The sequence below is a fragment of the Ruditapes philippinarum genome, unplaced genomic scaffold (assembly GCF_026571515.1).
Source record: "Ruditapes philippinarum isolate M1 unplaced genomic scaffold, ASM2657151v2 ctg3506_1_1_1_1, whole genome shotgun sequence".
NCBI classification, from domain to species: domain Eukaryota; kingdom Metazoa; phylum Mollusca; class Bivalvia; order Venerida; family Veneridae; genus Ruditapes; species Ruditapes philippinarum.
Genome location: NW_026863824.1, coordinates 77,299 through 95,151, shown reverse-complemented (window position 1 = coordinate 95,151; position 17,853 = coordinate 77,299). Strand labels below are relative to the sequence as shown.

At 32.2% G+C, this 17,853-nt stretch overlaps 1 protein-coding gene across 1 annotated transcript in view; it reads right to left on the bottom strand.

The window, feature by feature from the left end:
• LOC132723423 (cAMP-specific 3',5'-cyclic phosphodiesterase-like) overlaps positions 1-9,426 on the bottom strand; it is a gene marked incomplete at its 3' end in the record, with an annotated part of 28,104 nt that extends 18,678 nt beyond the window's left edge. The window contains 1 exon segment of the mRNA XM_060708140.1: positions 9,271-9,426.
• Positions 9,427-17,853: the final 8,427 nt, after the last annotated feature.

The following is a 17,853-nucleotide window of genomic DNA, read 5'->3' as shown; positions in this document are numbered from 1 at the left end:
GACATGCTCGACTGCCCAAATTAGGACCAATGTTAAGACATGTATGACTGCCACAATTAGGACCAATGTTAAGACGTACATGTATGACTGCCTCAATTAGTAATGCATGACTGCCACAATTAGCACATATGACAAGACATGCATGACTGCCACAATTAGGGATATGTCAAGACATGCATGACTGCCACAGTTAGGACCTATGCTAAGACATTCATGACTGCCATTAAAGTGTTCTAAGAGCTTAAGAAACTCTGAAATGGACAATGGAAAGGAGGAAATCCAGCCATCTTAAATGATTGTATATTTCCATAGGAAGGACATGATAACAGTTATCAGTTTGTGATGAATGTTACTATTCATAGAAATATTAATAGCAAGAATTCTGGCAAGCTGCCAAACAATGAGACAATGCAATATTACAAAAGACAATGAATGTCATGAACGTCATGTCTGAAGAAAACAAGAACCAATAAAATACATTATTTCAGTCTCACTTACTTGCACTTACCATGAAAGAAGTATCCAGACTTCAAAAGAAAAACAAGCATCTTTATTTATTTGCCTTTAAAAAATCAAAGCATAGAGTAATCTCAGCAGAACAAATACCTTTACACTGCTACCACCTTTCCAAAAACTTAACTGATTTATTTTCTAAAATTTCACTTAAATTCAAACTAAAAGTAATGTAAATCAATTAACAACAAAAAATCAACTGTTTATAGGATCAAAAAGAACATTTTGTATAACCCTGACAGACATACAACTTCTTTATTTATATATGCTTTAATTGAAAATTTCAAAATACATTAAAAGGAGTTAAAATATAAAGGCTTCTGAAATCTATTGTTGAATTACAAAAGCATGCATTGCAAAACCTCTGAAATTTTAATGTTATGTTGATTTATGATCACAAAGTTTATTGTTAATACTTCTATGATCCTTATTTAGATTCTATCTGAAGAATTTGCAATCGTTTTGTGTGCTGCAATTTACATGCAAACATGATATTAATTAACTTTGCCATAGCATTATTAGGCTACTGAAGTTGTCAGTAAGTCAAACTATATAAGTATTACATAATTATTCTAAAATGAATATTTTACCTAATATAACGTATCCTTAAAATTCTACACTTCAATTTAATACATGAGTCAAACAAGGAGATCATTGTATTTATGGTATAGATATGACACATTCTATTCTGCTAAAGGACTAAATGACACTAATGATTGTTGCTCAAATAATTGTCGGTCAGATAAATCTAATACAGTCTAATCGCTTATCAGTTACAGATAAATCTGCTTTAAATATTTAACATCCTTCTAGCTTAACTGTAGGTGAAGATATCATTACTAATGGACTACAGACTTGTATTAATCATCCAGCAGCGGCCTAGTGATTATAAGGTGTGTGCTACTCAACACAGAGACCTTGGGTTTGAGCTGTATATTGGTCACCACCATGTTTCCTCTTCTGACACCAGTACTGGTACTGGTATGTGCCAGGAACCAGGCTCGAAAGTAATCAACCAACGTAAGTTGGATACACACGTTCAAACTAAACTCATATTACTCAAACATTATGAAAAAATTTGTCATTTATTTTAAAATTAAGCATTATGTAACAAAATAATGGTTTTCCAAGTTTATAAAATCACAAAATTTTACAAAAAAAAAAGGGTGACAAGTCATCGTCAAAATTTTTATGGTAGACAAAAAAACTTCGAAAGCATCTAACCATGTGCAATAAATGACTCATGTCTCAAACTTCCTCTTGACTATAATCTTGTTCATCATTTTAGTTACATTTTTTTGGTGAATTTTGTCACTATTTAAAGTAAAATAAGGCAGATATGATCATAAAATGAAGGAAGATATATCAAGGAAATATCAATGATAAATCTGATGAAAAGATTTTAGACTTCATACTAGCACAGAAGGAAGTTCAAACCACATTATTCTGTTGTACTTCAAAATGACATTTCATATTTTTCATTTACCCTTAGACCGATAGCGGCAACTGAATCTTAACCCATGCCACCAGAACAGACCAAATTCAGCTGACACATCTGTGCTGTCATCTGATCATACTTTGAACCTATTCCATTGAAATTTCCCCTAAAAATAATGAATGGTTTAGTCCAGATTGAAAGATGGACAAGTGCATTTAAGATATTTGGTGTGGTCAGGGTAAATGCTATCATAAGACACTGGTAGAGCTGGACTAGCTCGCACCCTTAGAGCTGTATAACCTGCCTCTCTCCAGCCTTATTGTCCAGTGCTGAATTTTATTATCTTGATACTGAAATCATTCAAATTCACTTGATACTGAAATCATTCAAATTCACTTGATACTGAAATCATTCAAATTCACTTGATACTGAAATCATTCAAATTCACTTGATACTTAAATCATTCAAATTCACTTGATACTGAAATCATTCAAATTCACTTGATACTGAAATCATTCAAATTCACTTGATACTAAAATCATTCAAATTCACTTGATACTAAAATCATTCAAAGAATCACTTGATACTGAAATCATTCAAATTCACTTGATACTGAAATCATTCAAAGAATCACTTGATACTGAAATCATATAAATTCACTTGATACTGAAATCATTCAAATTCACAATAAACATTTCCAAATAAAAGCAGACCAAATCTGGACAGAAAGGAATAAAACCATGATATAATTTTCTAAATCAGTAAAAGAAACTTTTATAAATTTAGCAAAGAAACTTTTAAATATATTTTAAATTTAGCAAAGAAATTGTTTCATACAGGAAAGGAAATGTTGAAACACTTGCTAAGTTTAGCAAATGTAAGAAAAAGTAAACTCATTTTCTATATTTCCATTTCTTTAAGAGCTTAAACAAAAGGGACATTGACAAAGAAACCTTTAAATCATAGCAAAAAATTAAATTTTGCATTGAGGATCAAATTCAACAATTTATCCAGGTATAATCTGTCAAAATTTACTATTGATTAATGGAAAAAAAAAATTGGAAAGATAAAAAATCTTAGTTTTGAGCTAAAAGAAATAAATGGGTTTTGCTTCAAAGACAACATAGAGATTTGAATGTCATTCAATAACTATCTAAACAAATTAAGTCTGGTATGTTTCTTTGTCAGTAATTTTTTTTCAATTTTTTTACAAATTCAGACCAGTGCAGACCAACATTAATTAAGCCAGCACATCTATTTGCTATTCAGTTTGTACATATTTTGAAATTCTGCGTCAAGGTTTTGCCCAGACTGTAAAGTCTTATAAGCACCGCACAGGTAAGAAAGCAATTAAAACGTTGACAATGACCAGTCTCTGCAGAGCTAGTTTAGTATGTGCTATATGTGCTGAATATTTTCAAATTGGTGACACAAAAAATAATGGTAAATATATCGAAATGGTAAATATATCGAAATGGTAAATATATCGAAATTAAGTGCAACACTTTACCAGGAAGCTTTAATTGCAAAAATTGTTTGTAAATTGGAGAAAAAAAACCAACACATTTGCTGAGTTAGGGACATATATTCTGTGCAATGTAACTAAGGCTTACTTCATTTGCGGTCTTGACATTTAAAAAAAACCTTACCTTTTAACAATGGAAAGAACATGTCCCAAGTCCTATATTCATTGGGCTAAGCATTAAATAAAAATAATCTTCCTTGCAAGAAAAGAGCTATCTTTCAATCTTAAAAAAACATTATATAGAAGATATTATGTAAGGTGTCAAGTTACCTTCAATCTGTCATTTCATCATTTTATGTAAACAAAACAGCATGAAAAAGAAAAATTCCTATATTTAGAAAATATTTTGTATACAGTAACTTCCGTGTGCATCCCATAAAGAAAGAATGACTTGTTTTATTTATGTATAATGTCACACTAGTATCTAAGACCATACTAAGTTTTGTAAGTAATAGCAGCATAATGACTGATGTATTTGTTTTAATGTCCATATGGTATGGCATAGCTTAGGAGATCAAACCTTTCAACTCTTTTTGCATGAGAGGAAAAGATTTTCATTTACCTATTGGGTGCTGACAGGGTAGCACTAGACCTGGGACCTTATTGATGGCTAGTTGATATAGATAATTTGATACAAAACAACAATCACTATAAGTAATAACACAAATTTGAGAGCCTGATGCAAAACTGTTGTAACTCTCAGAACATAAAGGAGGAGTTACATGAGTTCTGGAAATTGAGCAGGGTAAAGTAATTAAATCAGCAGAAATATATTAATCAATACACCTGATATTAATCATTGATCTATTTGCAATTAAATTTATAATTATTCCTCCCGGAAAAAGACATCGATATTTACATAACATTCAATAATTCATGATTTCATTGTCAAAGTACCAAAATAGAATTAAGGTATACTTTCTGCATGGAAGCACAATAAATACATAAAAGTCTTTTTTACATAAGAAAGGATTGGCAACTTTGCTACTATCTGCTGTTAATTTCTATATTTTTTTTAATGATTTGAGCTAGGTTTTAAATAAATGTCAGTGATATATGTAATAATTTGTTCAATTTTTTTGCTGTTGGAGGAAACAGGTTTTGCTTGTCTGTTTTGTGTATTTTATTGCACTAATACAGTATTTCAGTGATATACAAGCAAACCAAATTTGATGAAGTCTTCAATTACAAGTTATGCACTAGCAGACCAGCACGCTCACACAAATATCATGTCCTACATTACTTTAAGTTTGTTGGAGTCTGTACCAGAGCTGCTATGACCTATTTCCACTCAAGTAACATCAAACTTCCACACAAACATCATGTGAAACAATGGTGGGGGAAAAAACATCATGAATTATCATTGTTAACATTATCCATCATTACAGAAATCATGCACCCTGCGCAGCTTCTCTAAGGACAAAAATGTTCCTAATGTTCTCCTAAAGTTCTCCAACCTGATAGAACTGTGCTCTGTAAAGATCATATGGTACATTGTAAGTCGGTTACCAGTACAAACCCTGGTCAGTCTGCAATTCTATACTTCAGTGTTACAATTCAATATCAAAATCCTTAAAATTATCATTGAATGGATTAGAATTAAAAGTATGACAAGTATAATTTATGCAGTGTAAAATGTATCAATTTTAAACCATTTTAAAACATATATACAAATTCTACTTTATGTCAATTTAATATCAAAACTAGAAATGTGTCCATAGGACACGAATGCCCCCACACGCCACTGTTCTGTCAATCTTATGACTCTAGGTCAAATATTTTTTGCACTACATGTGCCACAAGTTGAAAACTAAAAATCAACAAAGGGCCATAATTCTTTTAAATTTGGTCGCAGCAAAAATTCCTTCCTTTAATACCATCTACACATTAATGTTGTTCATCCATGGAAGTTTAAGCAAAATCTGCCATCAGGTTTAAGAGGAGTTGCCTTCACAAAATTTCTACATAGTATATAGTGAAAAAATCAACAAAGGGCCATAATTCTTTTAAATTTGGTCGCAGCAAAAGTTCCTTCCTTTACTACCATCTACACATTAAGGTTGTCCCTGGAAGTTTAAGCAAAATCTGCCATCCGGTTTAAAAGGAGTTGCGTTCACAAAATTTCTATATGGTATATATTGAAAAAATCAACAAAGGGCCATAATTCTTTTAAATTTTGTCGCAGCAAAAATTCCTTCCTTTACTACCATCTACACATTAAGGTTGTTCATCCCTGTAAGTTTAAACAAAATCTGCCATCCGGTTTAAGAGGAGTTGCGTTCACAAAATTTCTACATTGTATATAGTGAAAAAATCAACAAAGGGCCATAATTCTGTTAAATGTGGTCGCAGCAAAAATTCCTTCCTTCACTAACATCTACACATTAAGGTTGTTCATCCCTGTAAGTTTAAACAAAATCTGCGATCCGGTTTAAGAGGAGTTGCGTTCACAAAATTTCTACATAGTATATAGTGAAAAAATCAACAAAGGGCCATAATTCTGTCAAATTTGGTCGCAGCAAAAATTCCTTCCTTTACTTAACCATCTACACATTAAGGTTGTTCATCCCTGTAAATTTAAGCAAAATCTGCCATCCGGTTTAAGAGGAGTTGCGTTCACAAGATTACGGGACGTACAAACAGACAGACGTACGGACGGACAAGTGCAACGCTATATTCTCCCACTTTGTGGGGGCATAACAAGTTTAAGGTATATAATAATATTATACCATTTCTGAATTAATGTCAGGATCACAAAACAGATCAACTCCACTTTTTAGATCAGTAACATGAATAATATTGGGTTATTAAAGCATAAAATGTATTTTTTCTACAAAACAGAAATTATTATAACTACTCCAATCAATCAGTCACAGTTCTACATAATTTACGCATTGATTGTCAATTTAGTTCTTTCTTCTCATATTTCTTTGATTTATCCTGTATTTGGCAGTGATACAAATCAATTTTTATTGTCTATTGTAGAATAAATTTTCCTTACGAATGGTTCGCAAGACGCAAATTTAATACAAATGAAGTTCCAACTTCGTTTCCTAAGAGACATTATTGAAATGGCAATATTTTATGATTATAAATAATTGAGTATCATCCAATGAAAAACAGTAAATATTTTGAAACAAGAAGGCCATGATGGCCCTGAATTCGCTCATCTGTATATAGGCCCCCCGGAGCGGGCCAGTTTAAACCCCAGGGCTTTTATTTGAACAAACTTGGTAGACACCCATTAAAAGATGTTTCATGCAAAACATCTAAGGTCTAGCTCATTGGGTTTTTTAAAAGAAGACTTTTTAAGTTTTTACTATACACATATATTTAAAAAAAAAGACACCCCTGGGGCAGGGCCAGTTTTGACCCCAGGGCTTTTATATGAACAATCTTTGTAGACACTTACTAGAAGATGTTTCATGCTTAATATCTACACTCTAGCTATTCGGGTTTTTTCGAAGGAGATTTTTAAGTTTTTGCTTTACACATATAAGGAAAATCAATGTCCCCCGGGGCGGGGCCAATTTTGACCCCAGGGCTCTTATTTGAACAAACTTGGTAGACATCCATTAGAACATGTTTCATGCTAAATATCTTAGCTCTAGCTCTTTGGGTTCTTTAAAAGAAGATTTTTAAGTTTTTACTATATTCATATAGGGAAAATCAATGACCCCCTGGGGCGGGGCCAATTTTGACCCCAGGGCTCTTTTTTGAACAAACTTGGTAGACATCCATTAAAACATGTTTCATGCTAAATATCTTAGCTCTAGCTCTTTGGGTTCTTTAAAAGAAGATTTTTAAGTTTTTACTATATGTTTATAGGAAAAATTAATGACCCCCTGGGGCGGGGCCAATTTTGACCCCAGGGCTTTTATTTGAACAAACTTGGTAGACACCCATTAGAAGATGTTTCATGCTAAATATCTTAGCTCTAGCTCTTTGGGTTCTTTAAAAGAAGATTTTTTAAGTTTTTACTATTTACATATAGGGAAAATCAATGACCCCCTGGGGCGGGGCCAATTTTGACCCCAGGGAATTTATTTGAACAAACTTGGTAGACACTCACTAGAAGATGTTTCATGCCAAATATCTAAGCTCTAGATCTTCGGATTTTTTAGAAGAAGATATTTAAAGTTTTTTCTTTTGGTTGCCATGGCAACCAGAGTTCTGCATGGAATTAAATTCTTTGAACAATTTTCAAAGGTGACCACCAAAGGAACATTCCTGTGAAGTTGGATGAAATTGGCTTAATGGTTTATGAGGAGATGTCATTTAAAGTAAAAGTTTACGGATGCCGGACGGACGGACGCCGCACGAAAAGCGATCACAAAAGCTCACCCTGTCACAAAGTGACAGGTGAGCTAAAAATTGTCAAGATGAACAAATGTAAATCTAAACTCCTGATCTGAGCAAAATATAGTAAAGTATTGTCTAAAGAATTGTGTTTTCAGGATGGTTAAGAGTTTCTATTCTTATACTTATAAACCTTTGTCAAATTAAATTTGCATAGTAGACTCGTAAAATTGAATTGTTTATGTTTTCCTTTCAAATATCAAAATACGAGAATTGAGCAGCTAACACTTAAAGCTAACACTTTAATGTTCGAGCATGCAGATTGCTATCTTACTAAAGACTGCATAAGTATTAAGAAAATGTTACATGGCAACCCAAATCACCATGTCTAATTATACATGTATTATTACATTAAACTAAATCTTCTCAATCAAATATTTTACAATTTTATTGCAGTTATATTAAAAGTATGATAATATTATTCGCCCTAAATGAGAACGAAATACTTGAGACAGATATGAAACCCCTTAAACCATTATCACTAATGTAAACAGCTGTATACACCCTTGTCCCATTAAAACATGTCGCCCATATAAAGGGGGTAAAAAAGAGAAATAAAATGAGGTCAAAATTGTCTAAAATTAGATACAAAGTAAAGTTTATTTTTATTTTCTTTTTAAAAACATAGCTGTGAATTCGATACCCACTATAGTTCACGGATAGTACAAAAATATCACCTCCATATTACACTGACACAGTCAGACGCTTACAAAAATAATAAAACTATATCACTTATTAAGGTAGTCATCATTAAATTCTTAACAACAGAATTGAAATACAAGAAGAAAGACAATTATGAAATCAAAACATAATAAATAATCCATAAAACTTGTCACCAACCTTAACGAGTGTAGTAGAACATGATATGGAATATGTTTTACTCCCAGCGTTACAACTAATACTTTATTAAAAACACGTCAGAACTGAATGCATCCATGAGGAAGATATTTATAGTGTTTACAAGTGTATTTCCAATGTAAAATGACAAATAACTAACCCAAATGCGTAAAAAAGCACCTTCTATATTTATTTACTATGTCCACAATCACTATATAAAATCCCTAACTTAAAACTAGTTACATGTTCAGTATTTCATGCCACTTAAATCAAATCCGTATCAGAAATTAAAACAAGCTATGTAACATATTAAATCATTCAAACGTTAAAATGTATTATTACTGCAAAAGGCTAGAAGTATCTAAATCACTCAATCCCATCAAATGAACAAATTTATCTGGCGAGAAGAAATCTTTTAGACGTTTAAACGCTATAATTGATCTCTTCAAATAAAAACCATGTCAAAAAACAATATAATATCTTCGGGGTTAACGCAGTCGTGTCTTTTACATTTATTGATTTACAAACGATTTTATTTCGAGATAAAATTAGGTTGAATCTAATGATCTGACAATTAAAACAAAAACATTTACCATACCTTAACTTCCTCTATTAAATCTGATCCATTTAATATATATAAAATAATTATCATTTCCAGCTTAGTACGCAAAATTGTAAAATCTTACGCTACCTAATTTAAATAATTCGATGAACCATGTTACTGTTTACATGCACATATGCAAAATGCTACACAAAATGATTTTAAAAACCAGTGTAATGATTTACTTCGCAAAAAAAAGTATGTCTCGGGTATCGGAAAGTGTAACACAACATTAAAAGTAAACCTGATCTCTCTTTTTAATACCTCGATTACCGAAAAATCACAAAATTGTCAGGTTGGTCTATCTTCTTTGTTGTATATGAATAGTTTTGTAAGTTCAATAGCACAAGTTTAAGCATAAATAGATGGTTTTAAATTCTTTCAAGAAGTGTAAAATATATCAAGTTTTTAATTATGTTTCATTCAATACATAAGAAGCTATTGAATTTATTTCACTAATAACATCTCTTGTATAATACAATCAAGTACATAACAAAGCGTTACATAAAATAGAAGTGGAATTTTTTTATGTTATAGTTTGCATAAGACTTTAGTTTTTCGATTTATACAGATTGTTACAACATACAATTGTTAAGATGAAATAAGATCCCTCAAATTCAATAGATCTTTGATAAACAACATGTATTATTGCATTATTAGTTGGTTGCATATTAACTAAGATCACAATATTATCTTTCTTTAATTCATACAAGACAAGAAAATTTTAAAATAACTAACGTTTTCTAGTAAAAAACTAAATGCAAACTTTATTGCCCAAAAAATTGTTTTATTTCAAATGTAAATATTGACCCAACAATTAACATAATTTTATAAGAAATTTTAGAATTCTGTCTCCACCCCCCCCCCCCCCCCTTTTCTTTAGCAATTGGTTTCTTTAATAAATTATTAAGTGGTTTGAATGTTATAAATTTTGCAGAATGAAAAGAAAATAAGTTACAATCAGGTAAAATAAAACTAATATTTTGATATTTATTTTATAAGTCTGTATGAACTGTTTGTCAACTCCTTGATTTCAGGATTTTAACCTTCTGGTCTGTTTAGACAATTAACACATTGTATTATTAGAACACTGTCCTCTAATACATGGGTTGCGAAAGTTAAATGGTCAATATTATTGACTGGTATTAAACCAGTAATATACAATACAGAAAAATCCATACATTTAAGGCAAGCGCAGTACTCAGGTTGTCTGCCATTTAAACCTGGGATCATGGGTTCAAGCCCTGCTCTGCCTTCTGACTTATGTTAGTCATACCACATCACTACTGTTAAAGCTGTATGCAATTACTGATAATTACTCGTACTTCAGTGATTTCTGATATACCAATAACATTTTTTGTTTCTATATGTTTCTTGTTGTTTATCTATTTAGCTTGATTAATTTATGATAACAAGTTTGTTGTAAATAAAATTTTATGCAAAGATTGACGCTTTGGTCAAAGTAGTCATCTATCATCGCAATTATTCAGACTTAGATTATTCAAACCCATGAAATATTTGAAGTAAAATTGTAGTCTTTGGCATGGCGGAGACGGTTTAATAAATGATTTTATTTTCTTGGTGGGTAACAAGTCACATCATCACTGTACAGTTTATATGGCAGTCTTTCAGCATCACTTGTTGAGGAAAATATCAGTTGTTGCTCTCTGTAGATGTAGATAAAACTGGATAACTTCCTCACATGAATGAATTGTAAATCCCTGTCAGGATTGGAACCCACAGAGTTCAGGTGGGAGTAATCTAAAGTAAGCAACCTAAACATATAGTCCAACCTTTAAATAAACAAGTTAATAATAAATTGTCACTAAATTGGCATGATTTCAATTTCACAGCTTTTTTAGTTATTCTCAGTCTTTAAAAATATCTATCATCATGTAAAATTGATGTATTTCGATGTGATAAGATCTTTTTTCAAAAAGAGTTTTTCCAAAGCAAAATTGATATACCATGGATATTTGTTTGTCAGCATGGAATCCTGCATTTCGGCATGCACTTCAAAAAATATTTTCAACAAAAATCTGTATCCTTAGGAGATTTATATGGCAGTCAAGCATTCAAGTGAGATAGATCAGATCAATTGTCGGTAAATAAAAGTAAAGTGAAACTTAGTTTATAAATGTTTTAGATATAAAGGATAAGGGAACATTATATTGGCAATGCTTTCATTGACAAAGAAATAGATGAATAAGTCCATGCACATAATTATTGTGTTTGATGTTTTAGAATACACCATTTTTCCTTAAAGTTGGAAATTTTGCTCCTACTTAATTTTACTATAGGTAGTGGTATGACATTGCTGAGAAATGACACCAACATTCTGTAAGTCATTTTGTTTGTTCTCATAATAGAATTCAATTATCACAATGACCTTTAACCCAGTTTTCAGCAAGGAAAAAATAATAAAGTTTGAATTTTAGAGCCAATATACCAAACTGAGACAAGCTTTTATCAAATGAATTAGTAAAAAAATATATTCAAACAAAGATTCAGCATATCTGAATAAATCAAAGTTTTAAACAATTATCACCTGGAAATATCCATGGAGATATTTTTTTTTTTGGTAGCACATAAGTCACCAATCTTACTATATCTGTCAACTTTTTTACCAGGGGAAGCAACTATGCATAGTCAAATATGAAGTATTCATAATCTGCTTTGATTACCTCCCCTGACTGAACAAGTCCGAGGACATTATCAAACACCACTAGGTACACATGTCTTAATTAAAAAACTGCACTTAAAAGCATGAAGACAAACAATGAGCATCTGGCAAGTACATGTCAGCGCAGATTCCCTTTAAGTGTACTTAATGAAGACTTGAACTTTATTACATCAAAAAAGACATTGAATATCATAGGCTTCATTTTCCTGATGGCAAGAATGCCTCATGAAAATGTCTAATTATTACATGTATCATTTCTGTTTTGTAAAATGACCTGCCATCCATTTTACCGGCTTACCATATCTAATTTACTTATTTACTATATTTCAAAGGAAAGGAATATTTTTTCTTAGTAACATTAATAAAGAAATCAAAGAATTGGACTCCTATGAACTTTTATGAACCTCCCTGTTGTTTTTTCACATATACCCACATTTATTAGCCATTACGGTTAAATAATTTCTGCTCTGTTAAGACTCTATAGATTTCTTGTAACCAATTACCATTCTACCACAATCATGGGCTTCCGTAATTGGTTCAGTACATCGATTTTCTGTATTACTTTGTTTATAACTTGATTAAAATCACCTTTTATCAGAGACGAAACAGGGTGAAAAATATATATAAGTGTGAAAGGGCAGATAAAAATGTCTGAATCTGTTATAGCAAGGTGAATTTGTCATCGATGAAAGATTATGTAAAATACCAAGACAGTTCCAAATAACTTCTGTAGTAATTCAATAAAGATAAGAAGTAAGTTACAGAAGAATTACTAGTAATTATTGTAAAAATTCAGAATAATGAATTCTACAGTTGTCATGACAGCAAAAATAAGACATCTACCCATGTTTAATTGACTGATAAAGCATGAACACTCATAATGTTTTACACTGGCTGATTAGGCACAGCAAGAAACAAAATCCAATGCTGTTCTGCTACAATAAACTTATTGTGGACTTATGTAAAAAAAAAAAAAAAAAAAAACTGAGAATTTCTCAAAGACTGACTTTCCTATTCAAATAATATTATGAATAAGTAAGTAAAATTAAAATTATGCAAGTATAAGAATTCTTTAAACATTATGAGAAATACCTGAAAGAACAAACAGCAGGTTTATATACCCACCTCTGTTACTACATAACACGTCTTTTACAACAATGTACCAGAAATAGACAATTTTACCCATAATGCCATTTTGTTTTGTTTTTTTCCGTCTGAGCAATTTACCTAAAATAATCCCACCGCTCTCATTAAGCCAAATCCTCCTCACTTTAATATGTCCAGTGTAATAAAATAAAGCAAACTTCTATCCGATTTCTAGACGTTTTTTTCCTTGTCATTAAAGACCTGAACATCATGTTAACATATAAAATGAATTACTAGAGACATTATATCAACCTTTGATGTTACATTTTATACCTGATCTTTAATTACAAGATTTTCTTAGAGTTACATCGAGTACAGTTCAAGTTACTGAAATGCGAGTACTTGGATTACTAATTTGGTTGGGTACTAAAATTACCACATAGTAATTTAAAGTCATGTGTCAACAAACAGTTACCTACATAACAAGAGTATTGTTGTTCTTCAGTACCGTTATATTTTTTCTGACAAAAATTCACCAGATGATTTTTGTTACACTGCAAGCCTCCCCACAGCCAGCCACAATGGGAGAAATACAAAATGTTGGTCATGAAAAAGTATAGCGAAATATTCAAATTCAAACATTTTGCATAAAATCATAAGTGAAAAATGATAATCCATCAATTAAGATAACAAACATGTGGACAATTAAAGCATCAAATCAAAGCACTGAATGTACTGATGGGGAGGCTATGAGAGAATGTTTCAGACTTATAGTTTCTTTTCTTCTTGCTTAAAATATGCTACCAAAATAAAAAGATATGCACATTGCGCTATTTATCCTTACTGTTGTGTTCAACCATTCATATATATGGTTAATGTGGTTGACTATTCATTTTGTTAATATTCCAGAACATTTCATTGAGGTCTACATTCGGACTGTTAATCATGCAAATTTTGAAAAACCTAAACTGTCAATAATAAATGACATACCAGCAAGTATGACGACTGTTCATTATCAGATAACAATAACATTTTACAACTGACGGTTCCTTATCAAAATATTCTAGGACTGTTCATCATAAATACTTTATGTCATTTTAATATTATTGAATGATAATAACAACTGCAAGTGATGCAACATTTTTATTGAACATAAAAATTATACACGTTTAGATGTACCATAATTGAGATCAATAAGATACTGTCTTGTGATGAGTATTAATATTCATGCTCTACGGACAGAAGGTTGTCTTCTCCAGAAGCAAATCTCGAAAAAAATCACGTTTCAGAAAATTATTCCCATTTCATTACTGACGGCGTCGGATAATATTAAAGCTAAATATTTCTTGAAAAAATACATATCTGCAAAGCTTATTCAAAACTGAATCAACCTAAGTGAAAATTGATCAGGAAGTTATATCTTCTTTTTTTACCGCCAACACTCAACCAACTTATGGTAGTTAATCGATAGATTCTACGTGTATTTTTAAACCTCACTAGCTGAATTGAAATATATACTGCGGAAAATCTGTTGTTAACAGGGTGTGCGGTTATTACATAGGGTTTTCCCTGTCGACCATTTCCCGCAAATAGATGAGAACATCGAAGCCGTCAGTGCTATGAATGGTGTAATAAATGGCGTGTTTTGGAAGTTTTTGTTGAAACTTCTCCAAATCCCTCCAGAGGCGTGCACGTCGCGGAGAAGGCACACGGAAGGTCATAGTCAAGTCATCATAAGTACCAGAGGTGATTGGTTGACCTGTCGTGACTTACTCTGGAGGTTTGGCGCTAATAGATGCCGTTTTTGTTGTCGTCAGTCAGAAAGTTGATGCCTTGACGGTATTGTCGTCTCCTTTACCACCAAAGAACGAAGAATGGGCTTCCAGGAAGAATCTGCTTGAAAAAGACGTCCCAGATGCTACAATCTCGGACATATGGTTATTCCGGTGCCGAGTATAAATAAACTTAAAACACACACACTTTTGTTGAAAACAAAACAAGAAAACAACAACACATTTTCTGTAGTAATTTTTCAAGTGTTGTAAAATGAATAAGAAATTTCTCTTATGCCGCCGATTATTTTTAGAACACAAACATAAAAGTTCTTTCCTTTTTTATTTTTCAAATTAACATTAATCACTTCAGCGCGCGCAAATATCGTTTTCAAATTAAAGTTTCGTAAGATATGTTAATGACTACCCGATGCTCGACTGTAAGTAATTTGTATATGTATGCGGTTTTTTAGCTCACCTGTCACAAAGTGACAGGGTGAGCTTTTGTGATCGCTTTTCGTCCGGCGTCCGTCCGTCCGTCGTCCGTCCGGCGTCCGTCCGTCCGTAAACTTTTACTTTAAATGACATCTCCTCATAAACCACTAAGCCAATTTCATCCAAACTTCACAGGAATGTTCCTTTGGTGGTCACCTTTAAAAATTGTTCAAAGAATTTAATTCCATGCAGAACTCTGGTTGCCATGGCAACCGAAAGAAAAAACTTTAAATATCTTCTTTTAAAAAACCGTAAGAGCTAGAGCTTAGATATTTGGCATGAAACATCTTCTAGTGAGTGTCTACCAAGTTTGTTCAAATAAAAGCCCTGGGGTCAAAATTGGCCCCGCCCCAGGGGGTCATTGATTTTCCCTATATGCATATAGTAAAAACTTAAAAAATCTTCTTTTAAAGAACCCAAAGAGCTAGAGCTAAGATATTTGGCATGAAACATCTTCTTATGAGTGTCTACCAAGTTTGTTAAAAAAAAATCCCCGGGGTCAAAATTGGCCCCGCCCCAGGGGGTCATTGATTTACCCTATATGCATATAGTAAAAACTTAAAATATCTTCTTTTAAAGAACTCAAAGAGCTAGAGCTAAGATATTTAGCATGAAACATGTTCTAATGGGTGTCTACCAAGTATGTTCAAATAAAAGCCCTGGGGTCAAAATTGGCCCTGCCCTGGGGGGTCATTGATTTTCCTTATATGTGTATAGCAAAAACTTAAAAATCTTCTTTGAAAAAACCGTAAGAGCTAGAGCTAAGATATTTGGCATGAAACATCTTTTAGTGAGTGTCTACCAAGTTTGTTCAAATAAAAGCCCTGGGATCAAAATTGGCCCCGCCCCAGGGGGTCATTGATTTTCCCTATATGCATATAGTAAAAACTTAAAAAATCTTCTTTTAAAGAACCCAAAGAGCTAGAGCTAAGATATTTATCATGAAACATCTTCTAATGAGTGTCTACCAAGTTTGTTCAAATAAAAGTCCTGGGGTCAAAATTGGCCCCGCCCCAGGGGGTCATTGATTTTCCCTATATGTATATACATGTAGTAAAAACTTAAAAAATCTTCTTTTAAAGAACTCAAAGAGCTAGAGCTAAGATATTTAGCATGAAACATGTTCTAATGGGTGTCTACCAAGTGTTCAAATAAAAGCCCTGGGGTCAAAATTGGCCCCGCCCCGGGGGGTCATTGATTTTCCTTATCTGTACTGTATGTGTATAGCAAAAACTTAAAAATCTTCTTTGAAAAACCCAAATAGCTAGAGTTAAGATATTAAGCATGAAACATCTTCTAGTAAGTGTCTACAAAGTTTGTTCAAATAAAAGCCCTGGGGTCAAAACTGGCCCCGCCCCAGGGGTGTCATTTATTAACTATATGTGTATAGTAAAAACTTAAAAAATCTTTTTTTAAGAAACCCAATGAGCTAGAGCTTAGCTTGAAACATCTTCTTATGGGTGTCAACCAAGTTTGTTCAAATAAAAGCCCTTGGGTTAAAATTGGCCCTGCTTGGGGGCAGGGTGGGGCGCTATATACAGGTGAGCGACTTCAGGGCCATCATGGCCCTCTTGTTTTTGTTTTTGTTTTTTAATTAAAGCTTCTTATTCTTTAATATTTTTATGTATCTCATAATCTGTATTGAAAATTTGAATTTTATTACACATAGACTATCAAATTATGATGTATGCCCTAGAATTGAATAAACTTTCTAATTACACAATACGGGGTCATACTGATCTTTGCGTCTTTCTCTGAAATAATTATTTCCTTGTTCAAACATATTTGACCACATATTTCTGTCAATTTACTTCCGATTTTTGTTGTACGGAAACACATGTTTCTATTTGTGTTTTCTAATCAATTCGAATCTATAATCAGTTTAATGGGATCACCACCGGGTAAACGACTACTAGGTACTTTGGTCATGTATTTGAATGTTTCTATTGGGATTAAAATGAGCATAGTTAACTAAACAACTGGTTGTATAAATCCCTGACCTGTCTAATTCTAATTATGAGATTAGTGAATATATAAGACTTTCACTACAAAATATTCCTAAACAAAAGAGCACATGTTTAAATTTATTCCTATACAAATAAAAGATCAGAGTAGGGATCTGTCAATTGCCAAAGATACTTTTATGTTAAAAGTTTGATTAATGAATTATGTAAGATGAAAATATAAGTATTGCTTTTTTTATTTTGCTAATGTAAAATGTAATATTGTGCTGGAATTTTGTCGGAGGGTCCTTAGGGGTTTTGTAGTTAAATAGTTTTTTTTCGGCGATAATGGTTCAAGAATATAATGTTTTCAAACTATATGTTCATCACCATCAGTGAATTTTTAGTTAAATGTATGCAAAATATTTACAGCTATATGATATAGCGGTTTATGAGCGTTTTCCGCGTACAGCCTCCTGGGGTGTACTAATAAGTTAGTTTTCCTTAGTTATCACGCAAGCATGATCCATGTCTCTGATGTAAGCGACAGTTTACAATTATTTGTCTTTAAAAAACACTAAGGACTATTAATGGTTTATAA